Below are 15,790 nucleotides of genomic sequence, written 5' to 3' on the forward strand. Positions count from 1 at the left end.
TCTCACTTCAAACACAGCCTTTGCCTCACCTTCTCTACCACCTTAATTTCCTGCAAATCCAGAGCTGTGTGCAGGAGCATCTGGCTATGATCTCTGATACCCTCCCTCAAACACAGTCCCTCCCTCATTTTTTTTCTCTGCCAAATCAAGCACAAACACCCACAAATTTACTTTCATCATGTTCCATGTGCCTGGAGTGGAAAATCACTTGGCTGTAAGTCTGGTGTCCTTGCTTTACATATTCAACATAGGTTAGAAGAAGGGTACTTGAGAAAGAGTTTAGTTCTCTAAGCTGGTTATAAGACTGAGCTAAAGGAAATGTGCTTTCTAGATCTTGAGTTTCTCTCAGATCTGTGGTCTGGCTTTTCTAATTGCTGCTGTCTGGTTGTGCAGGGATGTTGGTGGGGCCTTTTCTCCTTTAATTCATCCTTTTGTGCTAAATGGAAGTCCTAGGTTTTTTTGAACTCCTCAAATAATGGCGAATTTTCCATGTGAAGAATGGCCATCCTACCTGCGCTGAAGTTCTCCAGAAGTATGGACAACTAGAGAAGGTTTATGTGCAGCTGGAAAAGGTGGTGCTAGTAAAAGGGGAAATATCCAGACATTGTAAATGAAGCTTCCATTAGTTGTGAGGTAGCTGATGTGTGGCTCTTCCTATAGCTTTCACACTCGATCGTCAGTGGGACCAGGCTGCTGCAAAAGGCTTAGGTAGTCTCAAAGCTCAGTGGAGGGAGGAAGGAAGCTCCACAGGCTGCTGAGGTTCAAAACCTGTCATTGACGTTACCAAGGCTTCTGGGGCTGAGCCCAGTCTTTCCCATAAGAAGCCACATGGCTTCTAGGGAGTCAAGATTGTTTGCTGTTGGTGAGTTCCTTGTGGAGCTTCTTTTCTCTTTGGCTCTGGGCTGTGTCCTGTAACATGCAGCCCTGTGGAGGTGTTGGGCTGTGGCTCTCAGGATTCAGGAAAGCTGGATACATCTGCAGTACGTGGCTTGGGAATGTTTGGAATTGAATATTCAATTATTTTATGCAAAGAAAGCTAATTATGAAACTGTTACAGCAACTGGAGCACTGCATGAGAAGTGTAGTACCAGAACATGACACCCAGTAAGCGCTGAGGTCATGAACTAAGGCTCAGACTAAGACTCTGCAGGGCCCGCAGAACTGCTGAGTTGGACTGGGCAAAACAAGCGCAGGAGATCCCAGAGTTTGGTCTTGATGAAGCCCCATCCAAGTCTGCCAGTGAAGGAAGTCAGTACTCCAGCCCTCAGCCCAGCCTGAGGGTTTGTGAAGGCCGTGGAAACAATGGAGGATCCACGAAAACATGGGCAAGGCGTCTGTAGCTCAAGCCCGAGGTCAAAGTTTAAGTACTTGTGCATGCTGTGGGAGGAACACAAACCAACTACATCTGGTTCTTGAGAGAAGATGCAAGAACTGCAGTGGTTTCCCTTGAGGAATTTGTATGTGCCAGGGGATGCCTGCGCTTATGACAGTGATGACAGTATTACAAAGAGTTTTTCGTAATGGCAACGGAGTGTAGCAGCCCCAAAAGGGAAGAGGGACACCTCTTTAGTGTGAACTGTGTGTGTAAGTGCACATACAAATGTGGGGCCAGGAATATATTTAAGCCTTTTTATTTGTACCCCTATAAAAGGGAACAGGTAAATACACCTTTCTTGGAGGAGTTAAGAAAATGTAGGACTCCTGAACAGAAGGATAAACTGAGGGATTAAAAGTCATCAAACGACAAACTGGAGAAGGCACAGATTTGTAATGGTGGAGCATGGGGGGATCTGGTAGATTTGGAAGGTAAAAAGCCCTTTGTCTCATCAAGAGGATGTATTCAATATTTGCCTTTGCATTCGAGTCGCAGGGCACCAACACAAGCTAAAATTGAGTATTTCCCTATAAAAAAAGGCCTTGGCGTTAGGCCATGGCTGTAAAGACTTTTTAAAATCTGTTTGAGAGGCCATGTTAACTAAAAGTGATCATAAATCACTTTTTGCCATTGCCAGTGGGGATCTGGCAAACACCTTTCTGCAAACAGAATGTCTCTTTCTTTAGCTACAGTTGTATAACTTGCAAATTGAATGCGAACCTGAGAAAGATTTAGTAGTTGCAGGCATACTCTCTAGAGCCTTTGACAAAAATGCTGTGGAACAAAGTCCCAGGCTAGATTATGTACATGTCGATTGGGGAAAACAAAACAGAAAAACCCAGCCCTGTCGGTTCTCAAATGAAATGCAGAATTTTATCACTAGTGGTTTGCTGAGGACGAGACACTGCAGGATGTAATTAAGGTTCTACTAGAAAATGATTTGCACAGTTTATTCTGTCCCTGTTTCAGTTTAAAACGATTTAGATACCGCTTCTCTGAGGCATGAAGAAAACTGATCCTTCAAGTGTTGCAGGAAAATAAAGATACAGAAAGCCATTTAGAGCCTGAAGGCAGCACAAGATGTCTCTGCCTCCCTCAATAGTCAGGAATACAAGTGATGTTAAATGGAGGAGCACGTGCTGGTGGAAAACACTCACCCTCTAGAAGGAAGTTAACGAAGCAGGCTTGCATCAGCTTGATGTGGGAGTCCTGAGCAGCCATTTTCATATCACCGGGTAGTCTTTACAGGAAGGCATTACAGCGTTATAAGGGAGCAGGTCGCTTGTAGCTGCTAACACTGGATTTCATCTGCATAACAACAATGCCTATCAATCAATGGACTACAGTTTACTACAAGCTTACGTGTATTGCAGCTAATCCCCAGTGCCTAAACCCACCACGCCTGTTGAAAGCGATGTGGAAATACTGCCAGAAAGGGGGCAGCATCAATCTGTTGTACTTCTGGCACTACTCAGTTGCAGGGGGATTGTCACATCTGTGCTAGCGGAAACTGATATCATAGACGGGTGGGTCGGTTGAGATAAGTAAACAGAAAAAGTGGAACAAAAATGTGGTATGATTTTGTAGTCTGGGACTGGCAGTGTTTCACAAGTGATATAGATGCATAGTAACAGCAAGAAACAACAATTACAGATGGGATGTGCTCTGTGGAGACTTGTGATCATGTGAAGTGGTTGTTGTAGGCAGTGCGTGCTGTGGAGAAACGGATTCATGTTTCCCAAATTCCGGAGGGCAGTGAGAGAGTGTCAGTTGCTGCCTTTCATGGTGGTAGTGTCAGGTTAGAGTGGCTGTAGTCCAGAAAGGCAAGCAGCTAGAATTAGGGGGCTTTTTGCTAACTAACCGCAGTATGGGTTTTCCAGAGGACGCAGGTGACAACATGGGACATCTGGGACACCAGGATGTTTATTAGGGGGAGCAGGGGGGAGCAGACAGCTTGTATGTACTTTCTGTTGTCCGTTAGTTGGGTGTAGTTGAACTTGGCTCCCCAGTGAAGCTTTGGGGACCTGTACCTCTCAGAAGCTCTCAGAGGAGATGCCATTGTGCAGAGGCTCACGCTGAACAGCACCAATCAGCTAGAGCTTAGACAGTAATTAATGCAAAGCTCTTTGGGGCTCCTGGTTAGGAGTAATTCCTGAACAATGTGGAATATGGGAGCTCTTAGGCGCTAATTCAACTGGCAACAAGTGGCATGCTCATGTCCAAAGCACTGAGTGTTGAGAGGACTCCAGTTCCTCCTAAAGTCCCAGCACTTGTCACTACCACTGTCAATGCTTCAGCTATTTTGTTTCCTGAAGACCGTCATCACTGAAGAATTCCTAGATGTTTGTGACTCCATAGATGTTAATTCATTCAAGTTGTTAAATCATTGAAGCATTGAACTGTAATTGTGGGCAGCTTTATTCCAACTACTTTTTTTGCAGAGCTGCACAAAAATTGTGCTTTTCTGTATGTTAGCATTGCTTGAATGTAATAGAATTTCCTTCTGCTAATAAACTGAAGCATTAAGTTTCTAATTTAGGGACAGGGTAAAATGAGTTGTTCTGTGATTTCTAATCATGGGAGAACTCTTCTAATGTGCACACGCTCAGTGTTTGTCTTATAAAAATGGTTTCTTAACAATGCCCATTGCAGCTAATTTGTCACTACATAGTGTAAACATTGATTTCTAAAGTTTTTTTAATAGATCCCCAAGCTACTTAATTATCACTTACTGACCCTTGTTTTCTAATGGTGATTAGTTTAGTTTCCTCAAACTTTATAAGAGCTGGGTCTCAAGTGGCAGTGAGATGGACAACTTCTTACTCCATATCTAATAGGATAGGAAGGTTTCCAAAGCATTACTAGTTCATGTCTTCCCAGGAGTAGGATCTTCCCTTCACGGTGATACCCCTCTTAGCTGGTCATCTAGAATGTTCTTTCTGGTTCAGCTAAAGCTTGTATTAAAATCAGGGAGAAGCAAATTCAAATCAGAACTTCTCCGGGGTTTAAAAAATCCTTTCTCTCACTAAGCCGTTTGCTTGTGGTAGGCTTCTTTCAGGCCTGGCACACCTTTTGGTCTATGAACCAGCTGGATTCTTTAGTACCCATGTCTCTGTGAGCTGAGGGGAAAGAGCGACCTGCTTTCTGAGAACAATTTGCATGAGGGAAGTCTTTAGGCTAACTTAATCCCTATTACAGTTCCATTGACTCGAACAGTTATCAGAGCTGAACTTCTCTTTTAGAGGTTGAGTCTTCCACTGCAACTTTGCATCCCACTACACTATTTAAATGACTAGCACATTGTCTGTAATGTCAGAGCATCACATCTTACTTGTTCTTATAGAGCAGATGATTAGAGAGCAGTTCAGGGACTTGGCCACCTTGAATGAGCTGTCACCAACAGGAAAGGGGATGGTTGTAGAAAAAGTTGATCTGCCTCTACCTGCATTTGGAAAAATAAAAGGTGAGACACATGGAGGGAGATTAGGAAAGGATAAGGAAATTATAGAAGGGTCATCAGAGACACCAGATATATCAAAAGCTTTCAAGGCCATTGCAGACCATAAGCTACATTCCTTATTGTCTTTGTTTTGCTGTAGACTAATCATCAATGTGTAGCAGGCTCTAAGCTAGCAACTGGAACACATGACCTCAGAGCACCCCCTGCACTGCCTGTGCTACAAAAGTAATAGTTGTACCTTACCTGTCAGGTAAACACTACAGTTTATAAAGGGTGAATAATTACCAGCTGTTAAAGATCTGAGGAGCAAGAGATGCATGCATCCAGAAGAGATTTGAACCACTTGGCACAGAGTTCAACAAATGGCTTGTACTCCTCTACAGCAACCGGGGACATCTTCTTGTAACAGGACTGGAAAGAATATCTTTTGGCTAGGAATCCAGGCCCTTGGACCACGTGGTGCAAGCAGCTGCGTTGTGTAGAGTTCCCACAAGGCAAAAAGCACTTGAATTATTCAGTCCTCAAAGCAAGATAAATCCTGTCCTGGTAGCATTGTTGGTTACTGAAATATATTGAGAAGACTAGAAGAGAAGTAGGAAGTGTGGGGAAAAGTGCTCATTAAAGTGAGGGGCATAAAAGAGAAAAGGTCGAGACAGATTTTGATGCTATTTAGGTAGAAAATTTGAGAAAGGTTTTTACTGTGCAGAGAGGAGAGCTTCTGGAAGAGACTTCCAAAAGCAGTAGTTGGTGGTGTTCTTGTTACCACCTATCATCAGAGGGCTAGATCTGTCTTAAAAGGGATACTGAGACAGTCTGTCAGCGATGACAGGGCATGGCTCAAAGTCGCCCACCAGTCTGAAACAGGCAGTGGAACTTTTGTTCTTGTCAAGTACAGTATCACTGAAAACTCAGAAAACAGGACTGAAAGATGCATTGGGACGCCATCTAGTCCATCCCTCTGTGCAATAGCATGGCTAGCTGTACCTGTCATTCTTGACCAACATTTGCCCTCTTCTTAAAGACATGCAGTGATGGAGCCTGCTCAGACTAGTAGGAATTTCTGGCTCATTCTGGGCTTGCTTCCATGGTAAGCCCAAATCCTGTCTTCCAATGCTGGCATTGTAGTCTTACCCCTGTCTACTACATTTGAATAGCTGAATTTTCCTAAGTAACTGTAGAATTTTGCATGTCTTTTTTGAATAAAATCTTTTTTTTCCAGACTTTCTCAGATAATCAAAGCTGCTTTGAATACTAAATCTGTTTTTCAGCATATTTGCAGCCCCTCCTAGCAAGGTGCCATCTAAAAGTTTAATAAGCTCAGCCTGTGTTCCTTCATTCTTGTCATTAATGAAAATATTGAACAATACAAGTTCTGGGAGAGTTCTCTACAAAAATCTGGCTTGATGCATCTCTCCAGTTTGATGGAGAAGTAGCAGTAACTTCACTGGGTATGAAATTTCCCCCTCCCCCAACTGATGATCAAGAACAATTTGCTTTCACAGACCATGAAATGTTCCAAGTTTAAAATCTGTTATGAAGAAAAGTCTCCAAAGGCTGGGGAAGCATAGAAGATGCCTAACAGCACAATTTACTCGTAGATTGTAAAAGATCCATGCTCTAGCTGTAAAATTCATAAACATTTAAAGGGAGACAATCTGCTCAAGGAAATTCTTTAAGTACTTATGGCACCCTGCCAGACAGCTACCAGGCCAAGACACCTCCTGGCCTTAAAGCTGGAGTGTTACAGAACTAGTCTCAGCAGATTCTTTAAAAAACCCTGTGGATTTAAGTCTTTTGGAACAGGTATGACCTCTGTAGAAAGCCTGGCAGTTCCTTAAAGGTTTTATTTCTTTGAAAAAAGCTCTCTTGATTTGCTACTTTTGACTCTTGAGCCATACAGTGATCTCATACTGATGGTACATTGATCTGCATGTAGCTAAGTACTCTCAGACATACCTCTAAGGGTGCTTAGACATTCAAATGACCAAGAGGCGTGCTTGAATTTTTCAAGGTAATGATGCCTTATACCTTCAAGATTTTAAGCCAACCTCTAACTTTTTGATATCAGGAAGAGCGCTCTGCAGAAGGCAGATTATTCCAAATGGTTGTGCTGCCCTTCAAAGGGACCTCAACAGGCTGGAGAAATGGGCCAACAGGAGTCTCATGAAGTTCAACAAAGGGAAATGCCAAGCTCTGTCCCTGGGTGGGAGTAACCCCATGCCACCAGTACAGGACAGGGGCTGAGAGGCTGGAAAGCAGCTTTGCAGAGAAGGATCTGTGGGTCCTGGTGGACACCAAGTTGAACATGAGCCAGCAGTGTGCTCTTGTGGCAAAGAAGGCCAAGAGGTCCTGGGCTGCATTAGGAAAAGCATTACCAGAAGGTCAAGGGAGGTGATCCTTCCCCTCTGCTCAACACTCATGAAGCACATCTGGAGTGCTGTCCAGTCCTGGGCTCCCCAGTATGACACAGACATGGGCTACTGGAACAAGTCCAGCAAAGGGTCAGAAAAATTATTAAGGGCTTGGAGCGTTTCTTATACGGGGGAAGGCTGAGAGGGCTGGGACTGTCCAGCCTGGAGAAGGGAAGGCTCAGGGGGATCTTATCAATGTGTATAAATGCCTGATGGGGGCGCAATAAAGAAGACAGAGCCAGACTCTTCTCCACGGTATATATTGAAAGGACAAGAGGCAACAGGCACAAGCTGAAACACAAGGAGTTCTGTCTGAACATAAGATAACAGGGGTTTTTTGCCTTTTCTTTTTTTTTTCTACTGTGACAAGAGGTTGAACACTGGAACAGCTTGTCCAGAGAGGTTGAGGAGTCTCCGTCCATGAAGATATTGAAAAATCTGACTGGATACAGCCCTAAGCAACCTGTTCTAGTTGACCCTGCTTCGCCCAGGGTTGGACTAGGAAATTTTCAGAGGCCCCTTCCCACCTCAATGATTTTATGATTCTTGGGGACACTCTTACATGTTCCTCTGAAGTATCCATGTGTGGCACAATCATAAACAGCGCACTAACTGGAGTCCCAGTTTGCACAAAAGTCCAAAGGAGGAATTTGCATTTTGATGTAAGGGAATGAGAGGAAAGTACCTGTTCCCTGTGCCTCTCGCACTTAGCAGAGACACCTCTACGTGTGCTACCAGATGCCAAATTAGCATTTTACACATAACTAACTCTGGAAAGGCAAAAGGAGGCAGCGAAGAAAGCCCTGTGTAATATTACAGAATCACAGAATCAACCAGGTTGGAAGAGACCTCTAGGATCATCGAGTCCAACCATTGCCCTGACACCACCCTGTCAACTAGACCATGGCACTAAGTGCCATGTCCAGGCTTTTCTTAAACACATCCAGAGACGGTGACTCCACCACCTCCCTGGGCAGCCCCTTCCAATGTCTAATGACCCTTTCTGAAAAGAAATTCTTCCTGATGTCCAACCTGAACCTCCCCTGGTGAAACTTGAGGCTGTGTCCTCTTGTCCTATCGCTAGTTGCCCGGCTAGCTAGTGCCGACTCCCACTTCACTACAACCTCCTTTCAGGTAGTTGTAGACTGCAATAAGGTCACCTCTGAGCCTCCTCTTCTCCAGGCTAAACAACCCCAGCTCCCTCAGCCGTTCCTCATAGGTCAGACCCTCCAGACCCTTCACCAGCTTGGTCGCCCTCCTCTGGACTCGCTCCAACACCTCAACATCTTTCTTGAAGTGCGGGGCCCAGAACTGGACACAGGATTCAAGGTGTGGCCTCACCAGTGCCAAGTACAGAGGGACGATCACTTCCCTAGACCGGCTGGCTACACTATTCCTAGTAGAGGCCAGGATGCCATTGGCCTTCTTGGCCACCTGGGCACACTGCTGGCTCATGTTTAGCCGGCTGTCGATCCGCACCCCCAGGTCTCTTTCCGCCAGGCCGCTTTCTAACCACTCTTCCCCCAGCCTGTAGCGCTGCATGGGGTTGTTGTGGCCCAAGTGTAAGACCCGGCACTTGTTGTTGAACCTCATGCCGTTGGTCTCGGCCCATCTATCTAACCTGTCCCGATCCCTCTGTAGGGCCTTCCTACCCTCCAGCAGATCGACACTCCCACCCCTTTCTATACGTACAGATCTGGATACATAATCAAGAATGCTCTCACTCCGTTATACACTTTATCCTTTATTATTTTCCTATCATTATGTTTTTAATTACAGGCAGAGATGGATATGTTAATCATCGCCAGTCTGACCTAACGATGAAGCAATTGCATTTTCTTTCCCGTAGTGGGGAGGACACAGATGAAGTCGGCGCCCCAAGCCACAGCACTGAGCACGATGTGCCATTAGTTTCAAACGACCTGTTTGAAAAACAGGGGATGGGGAGCTGTGGAGCTGTCGCCAGGAGGGTCCGTGGGAAGAGCTGGGAGCATGGCCTGGCGAGGGACGAGAGAAGAGCTTGCTCCAAAGGCAGTCTCCTACTTCTGTACAAGGAGATCGCCTGTCTTTGTGCATTTCCACTGCATGTAGGGAAATGGGATGGGAACGAAAGACAGAGGCTGTGTTTCAAGAAACACTTTGCTGATGCAACTGATTTCTTCTCCACATAGAAACAACCCAGCAGAGCCTCAAAAGCTAGGCAATGAGCAAACAGCATGTGGTATTTTTCTGTAAGGTATATTAACAGCATGTATTTTTCTCACCTTCCCAGGTAGACCTTTTCCTGTTCTTTCTATTTCTTATTTCAACATCCTTTTTTTCCAAGTTGTAGCCTTTGTGTGCACTGCAGAGATGCTTCTGTGAATATAGTCTGTCCGATAGGCCCCTGATATGTAGTTAAATGCTGCTTTCTGAAGGCATCTATAAGATCCTGAGAAATAAATAATTCTTTAATTTAGGAGTAGGCCAGACGGCATTACCTATTGCTCAAATGTAGGATTCCTCTCTTATTTTGGGGTGCAGAACCTGGAGCTCTGCTTGTTCTCTGACTTCAGGTTGTTCTGTGACAGAGCTGCTTGGGTTACCCTATGAAAAAAGTAAGAAAGAAGGCAAACATTGTAAGGGACATTTTAACATGTACATGAAGTCTGATCGGTATTTCCATACTGCTTCTCTGTATCACCGAGCAGTATCACAGAATCACAGAATCAACCAGGTTGGAAGAGACCTCTGGGATCATCAAGTCCAACCATTGCCCTGACACCACCATGTCAACTAGACCATGGCACTAAGTGCCATGTCCAGTCTTTTCTTAAACACATCCAGAGATGGTGACTTCACCACCTCCCTGGGCAGCCCCTTCCAATGTCTAATAACCCTTGCTGAGAAGAAATTCTTCCTAATGTCCAACCTGAACCTCTCCTGGCGAAGCTTGAGGCTGTGTCCTCTTGTCCTATCACTAGTTGCCCGGGAGAAGAGGCCGACTCCCACTTCACTACAACCAGTAGTGGTGTAATCTTTCTGTGCTAACATCCAATAATTCTGGACTGAATTTGAGGGCTGGCCTGTTACTGGGATGTAACTGGTGCTGCGTGAGGGAGCAAAAGAGACCATTGTATCACTGCGTCTGGATGCCATATAATTTTTCTCAATGACCTGTCATCAATAGCTGGTTTGAACCAGAGTTGCACAGTAGCTGCCATGATGCTGGTATCAGCAAGGTCTGGCTGAAGAGGCATCAGCTTCTGAGTGCCACCTTCTGTGGAGCTGAACTGGCTTTCTGTGAGGGCTTTTCCAACAGAATGCGAGATGCTGTAACAACAGCCGTCTGCCACCGTGACACCCAGACAACGTAGCGTACTCTCTCTCTGGTACAACTATCTGATGAGCTCTCTGAATTGGGATTCAGAGCCGTCCTCTGCCGTCCTCAAAGGATCTCTGCAGCAAAATAAAATGGCCTGCAGGTCTGGGGTGAGGCTGCTGGAGCTTCTCCTCTTATACCAGATCTGAGACTCCAGGAAGAAGAAAGAATTTCTCCTTCCCAGAACAGTGTTTCTCATTAGCCCTAGTTTCAGGCGAACAGTTTTTGGATGAACTGGTATCCTTCAGCAGGACAGTAGTGTCTTAAATCTGCTCCTTTCGGGGCCATGTGCTTTGTACATTAGTCCCTCCTGCCTTGAAAGAAGAGATGTCTGTATTCACAGGTGTATCTAGACAGCGGTGTTGTATCCACGCAGAGTAGCATACACTGAAACTTTAAAATGTGCCAGACTCCCTGCCTTTTTTTCCTTTAAGGCGTAGGGTGTTTCTGATTTGTTCTTTACTGTGCCCTCCTGGAAAGGGGGGAGTGTTGTGTTGCTGAATCGCAGAATCACAGAATCACAGAATCACAGGACGGTTGGGGTTAGAAGGGACCTCTGGAGATCATCTAGTCCAACCCCCTGCCAAAGCAGGTTCCCCTACAGCAGGTTGCACAAGGTCACATCCAGGCAGGTTTTGAATATCTCCAGAGAAGGAGACTCCACAACCTCCCTGGGCAGCCTGTTCCAGTGCTCTGTCACCTTCAAAGAAAATAAGTTTTTCCTCACATTCACATGGAACTTCCCATGTTTCAGTTTGTGCCCATTGAAAGTGCAGCCTTGGGCAAGATGTGGTATGTGATTCCTCTCACCAGCTCTGGGGCTAAGTGCCAACATCGGGGTGCTTTGCCTTGCTCTCCCCTCCTGTCCTTCTTTCCCTCTGGAGAAGCAGGGAGAAAATGCTGCCCCTGTCGTTAACCCATATCCATTCGGGACAACGGGGGCTCCTGCCTCGGTCTCCAGGAAAAGTGGAAGCAGCCCCTGCTGCTGGAGCATCTTCAACTGCAGCCCCGCTGAGGTGCCCCTCCTGCTGCTGAAGTGTAAACCCCCAGTAGCTCTTTTAACCACCCTTCTCATACTACTTGAAAAAATAACTTACTCTTGTCATTAACGCTGATCTATAGCCGCATTAATGTGTGAAATCACTGGGTGTGAAAATAGTGTACTAACCACTACTTAATGTAATATTACCACAGTAATGTCTCTAAAAATATCTTGTCCACTTGATTGCTTTCATTGTGAACTAGAGATAATGTGCCACTTACAGCTGATTATTAAAATTCATAAAGCGCCAGTTCTTAATTACAGCAACTTGCAATCAAAGTGAAATGTCGGATCCTGAATGTTGTTTATCTGTATACAAATTCACAAAACCAAGAAGATATAAGGATTGTCTACACAACAAAGCTGAGCTGCTTTGCTTTAAGGTTAAGGAAAATAAATACCCATGTAAGTATTTATTGAGACAGGTTGGAATCGGTGAGTGTGAGATCTTTGACGTGGCAGAACTCATCTCGTATGAAATGCACATCTTCGGGAATATTCAAATGTTTAAATTATGGAAGAGATTTGAAAAATGTATTGATAAAGATGGAAATGTAAAATCATAGGAAACTGTTGTGGGTGGATGTAAGTAACTATTTGATGTGCTACGAATAGAAATTTTGCAATTCAGCCTCAAGGTTAAACCAAAGATGGAGATATCTGAAAATGGGGAGATGGATTCCCACTGCCATGGGGAATTACCGTGGTGGCTGGCAGGAGAGGGTAAGGTCCTTGTTTTCAAACATCAAAATGACGTAACTATAATCATGCTTTTGGTCAACTGTGGCACTGTACAACAAAATCACAATCTTTTGTGATTCTGCATTTCCAGAGCTATGGTATTTCATTTTTTTTCCAAGTTAATGTTAAGCTCTGAGGGTTTACAGTGCTCTGGGACGTATCTTACCCTAAATTTACTAACACATACTCTCAGCCCTAACTCCATGTCAACATAGCTCCCCCCTCGCCTTTTTTCTTTGTTCTGGTATGTGAGATACAGGCATAACTAAGTGTAGAAACTACAGTTCTATTCCATTTATAGTCCTACTGGCGTTCTTCATTTGTTGTATCTGTCCTGTGCCAGTCTGGAAAAATCCAAACCAGAGGGAGCCAATTTCTCATAACGTTAGTAAAACAAAATAACATTAGAACAATAGGATCACTTCCTTACTAAGTCTGAGAAGCTCCATTTCTTTCTTCTGATTAAATGTCACTTTGAAGGAGATCTGGCCCATTGTTTTGAAACTTCTTTAGAAAAGCTAAGTTTTTTCCCACAGGATATTCCCACTGTCTACGCATTGATTATTTTTTTGCGTCCTTTTTGCCAGTAGGTTAAAAAAAATCTTTGCATAAATGGGAAATCCAACCTTGGCAATGGTATTCATTTTTCCTAGGCTTTCCACACCACCTGTCCCCTCAGGTGTTACTCTTCGTGGTGGTTTTGGTCATCTTTGCAGTGGCACTGATGAGGAAAGTGCTCAATTTTAGAGCTGATGCAGTACACCCAAGCGTTATTCTCCTGGCAGTTTGTCTCATAGACATTTGCTATTTGCCTACCTCTGTTCCAGCTACACTGGCGAACATTTTTGAAACAGGAAAACCATTTCCTATGCTGGCCGCATCATACAGCTCTGATTCACTGTGACTTATCCTGGCATGGAGTCTGTCCTGCTGGCTGTCATGGCTTATGATGATTTTGTAGCTGTCTGCCGGTGTTTACACTACTGGTGTATCACGAACAGCACAGTTTGCAGCGGGAAGGATTTCTATGGCTGTGTGGCTTGGTGAGCTCCTTGGTGCTTGCCCTCCTAGCGTCAGCCTTAGCCATCAGCAATACCTAACAGCTCAGCACATCTGGGGTGTCCTGCTGCTACCGAAGCTCTCCTTCTCGGACTGCTGCTGCAGCAAAAGCTGCTCTCTACATGGATCGTGCTTTGATCGGAGGGAGCCTGTTGCTTGTACTCTTCTGTACCAGTTTCATGGGTGCCATCCAGAAGACATGTTCAGCCACAAGTAGAGCAGAAGGCTCTGAGCAATGCAGAGCCAAAGTAAGTCACCTTCCCTCCCCAATTCTGCCCCTTCGCAACTTCAGGCTAGCCCCTTTGCCTGGGGCATGGTATGAGCTTGCTGGGGAGTTAGGTCTTTGTAGCAGCTTCAAAAGGTCCCTCACTGAGTCCTGCTCTGAGCTGTCCCCTACTTAGTACCTGATTTCAGTGTATAAGGTGTACATGGTGCGGTCCAGGACAAAAAGGAAGATTCTCATAATGAAAAATTACTGTCTTGTTCCTCCTCTTGACATCTCAGCCAGAAAACTAGTAGGAAATCAGATGCAAAGGTCCTGTCCATCTTTATGCTGCAGACAACTCGGTCCCTCACATCTCAAGCAATGGGTTTGCACTATATTACTTCCTGCAAAATCTGCAAGACAGTTACTTATCCTTTTTAGTGCCAAATCCATCACGTTTTATGTCAGGTGGCTTGCAGCTGCAAGTGGCATCTGTATGTACCTCCTAGGCTGCTTCCAGAGCTCCTAGTCTGCTTCCAGAGCCTGAAAAAGTTGATTTGCAGGTAACTCGTGTGTCCCTCGCCTCCACAGCTGTGTGCACTCTGGACATAACCTTCTCAGCTTACTTTTCAGTCCTACTCTTGGGGCTGTTCAAAGTCCTTGGGGGGTTTAGGTTCTTCTCTTGGGAGTTTGCAGCTGTGGTGAGGATGTGGAAGGAGATACACTTAGCTAAGCTCTGTCTACACTAAGCACAGAGTTACAGATAACTGCCCTGATATTCACGGTGCAGTTGCAGCAGGCAGAACTGTGGCACAGCGGTGCAGAGACGGGTAACCAGGAGCTTCCTGGCTTGGGAGAGGAATCCAGGATTTTCTGAGCAGCCCAAGCCCGTGGAGGAACGTGTCCTCAAGAGACAACGTCTGACAGCTATCCCACTCGCGTGAAACACCACATGTCGAGGAATTTAATGTGAGCACAGCGGGCCAGGTTTGCGTTTCGCCTGTTGCCTCTTCACGCTTCCCGAATGCTGCAAAAAGGCCCAAGCGTCAAAGGGAAGGCAGCCCCTGGCAGTCGTGCTTCGTGCCACTGGAAATCCTGGAGGCTCCTGCTGCCATCTGCTGCAGGTTGCTCGGGGAGGGAAGGCTCTCTCGTGCCTCTCACGTTAGCCTTTTATTCCGTGTAACAGGTTCAGGGCTGGTGATGACAGCTTTGCACCGAGGGGTAAGGCAGTTAATTGAGATTGGGCACCCGTGGCTCCCTTGTCCTCTCTGGCTGAGGATAGATTGTCCTCTCTGGCTGAGGATAGATCTCCTTTGAATACCGTATTCATTACCTACTCCATGAGCAAGAAATCCGACTGTGCAAACGAGGCACAACATGTAAAAAACACGTCCTCCCACTCTCCCTTTTCCGCAGGATAGGCGATGTTTGACTTCACACTCGAGGAAGCAGCTGAGAAATCCTTCAGATGGTTAAACATTTCAAAAGGTTTGGATGGGTAAATGTCCTAGATTGTAAAAATTTTGCAGAAGTACTTGAGTTACAAAGTGGACCATGAAATGTTTGTGGAGATGTTCTTACCCTCCTGCTACTGACATCAGAACAAATCACAGAATCACAGAATCAACCAGGTTGGAAGAGACCTCTGGGATCATCGAGTCCAACCATTGCCCTGACACCACCCTGTCAACTAGACCATGGCACTAAGTGCCATGTCCAGTCTTTTCTTAAACACATCCAGAGATGGTGACTCCACCACCTCCCTGGGCAGCCCCTTCCAATGTCTAATGACCCTTTCTGAGAAGAAATTCTTCCTGATGTCCAACCTGAACCTCCCCTGGCGAAGCTTGAGGCTATGTCCTCTTGTCCTGTCGCTAGCCGCCCGGGAGAAGAGGCCGACTCCCACTTCACTACAGCCTCCCTTCAGGTAGTTGTAGACTGCACTAAGGTCACCTCTGAGCCTCCTCTTCTCCAGGCTAAACAACCCCAGCTCCCTCAGCCGTTCCTCGTAGGTCAGACCCTCCAGACCCTTCACCAGCTTGGTTGCCCTCCTCTGGACTCGCTCCAACACTTCAATAACAGGGTAAGGGAGGGGAGGAGGGAATTTTAGGGTAGCAGGAAAGTAAATGGGTGATG

Source organism: Nyctibius grandis, chromosome 2 (genome assembly GCF_013368605.1).
Source record: "Nyctibius grandis isolate bNycGra1 chromosome 2, bNycGra1.pri, whole genome shotgun sequence".
Classification (NCBI taxonomy): Eukaryota; Metazoa; Chordata; class Aves; order Nyctibiiformes; family Nyctibiidae; genus Nyctibius; species Nyctibius grandis.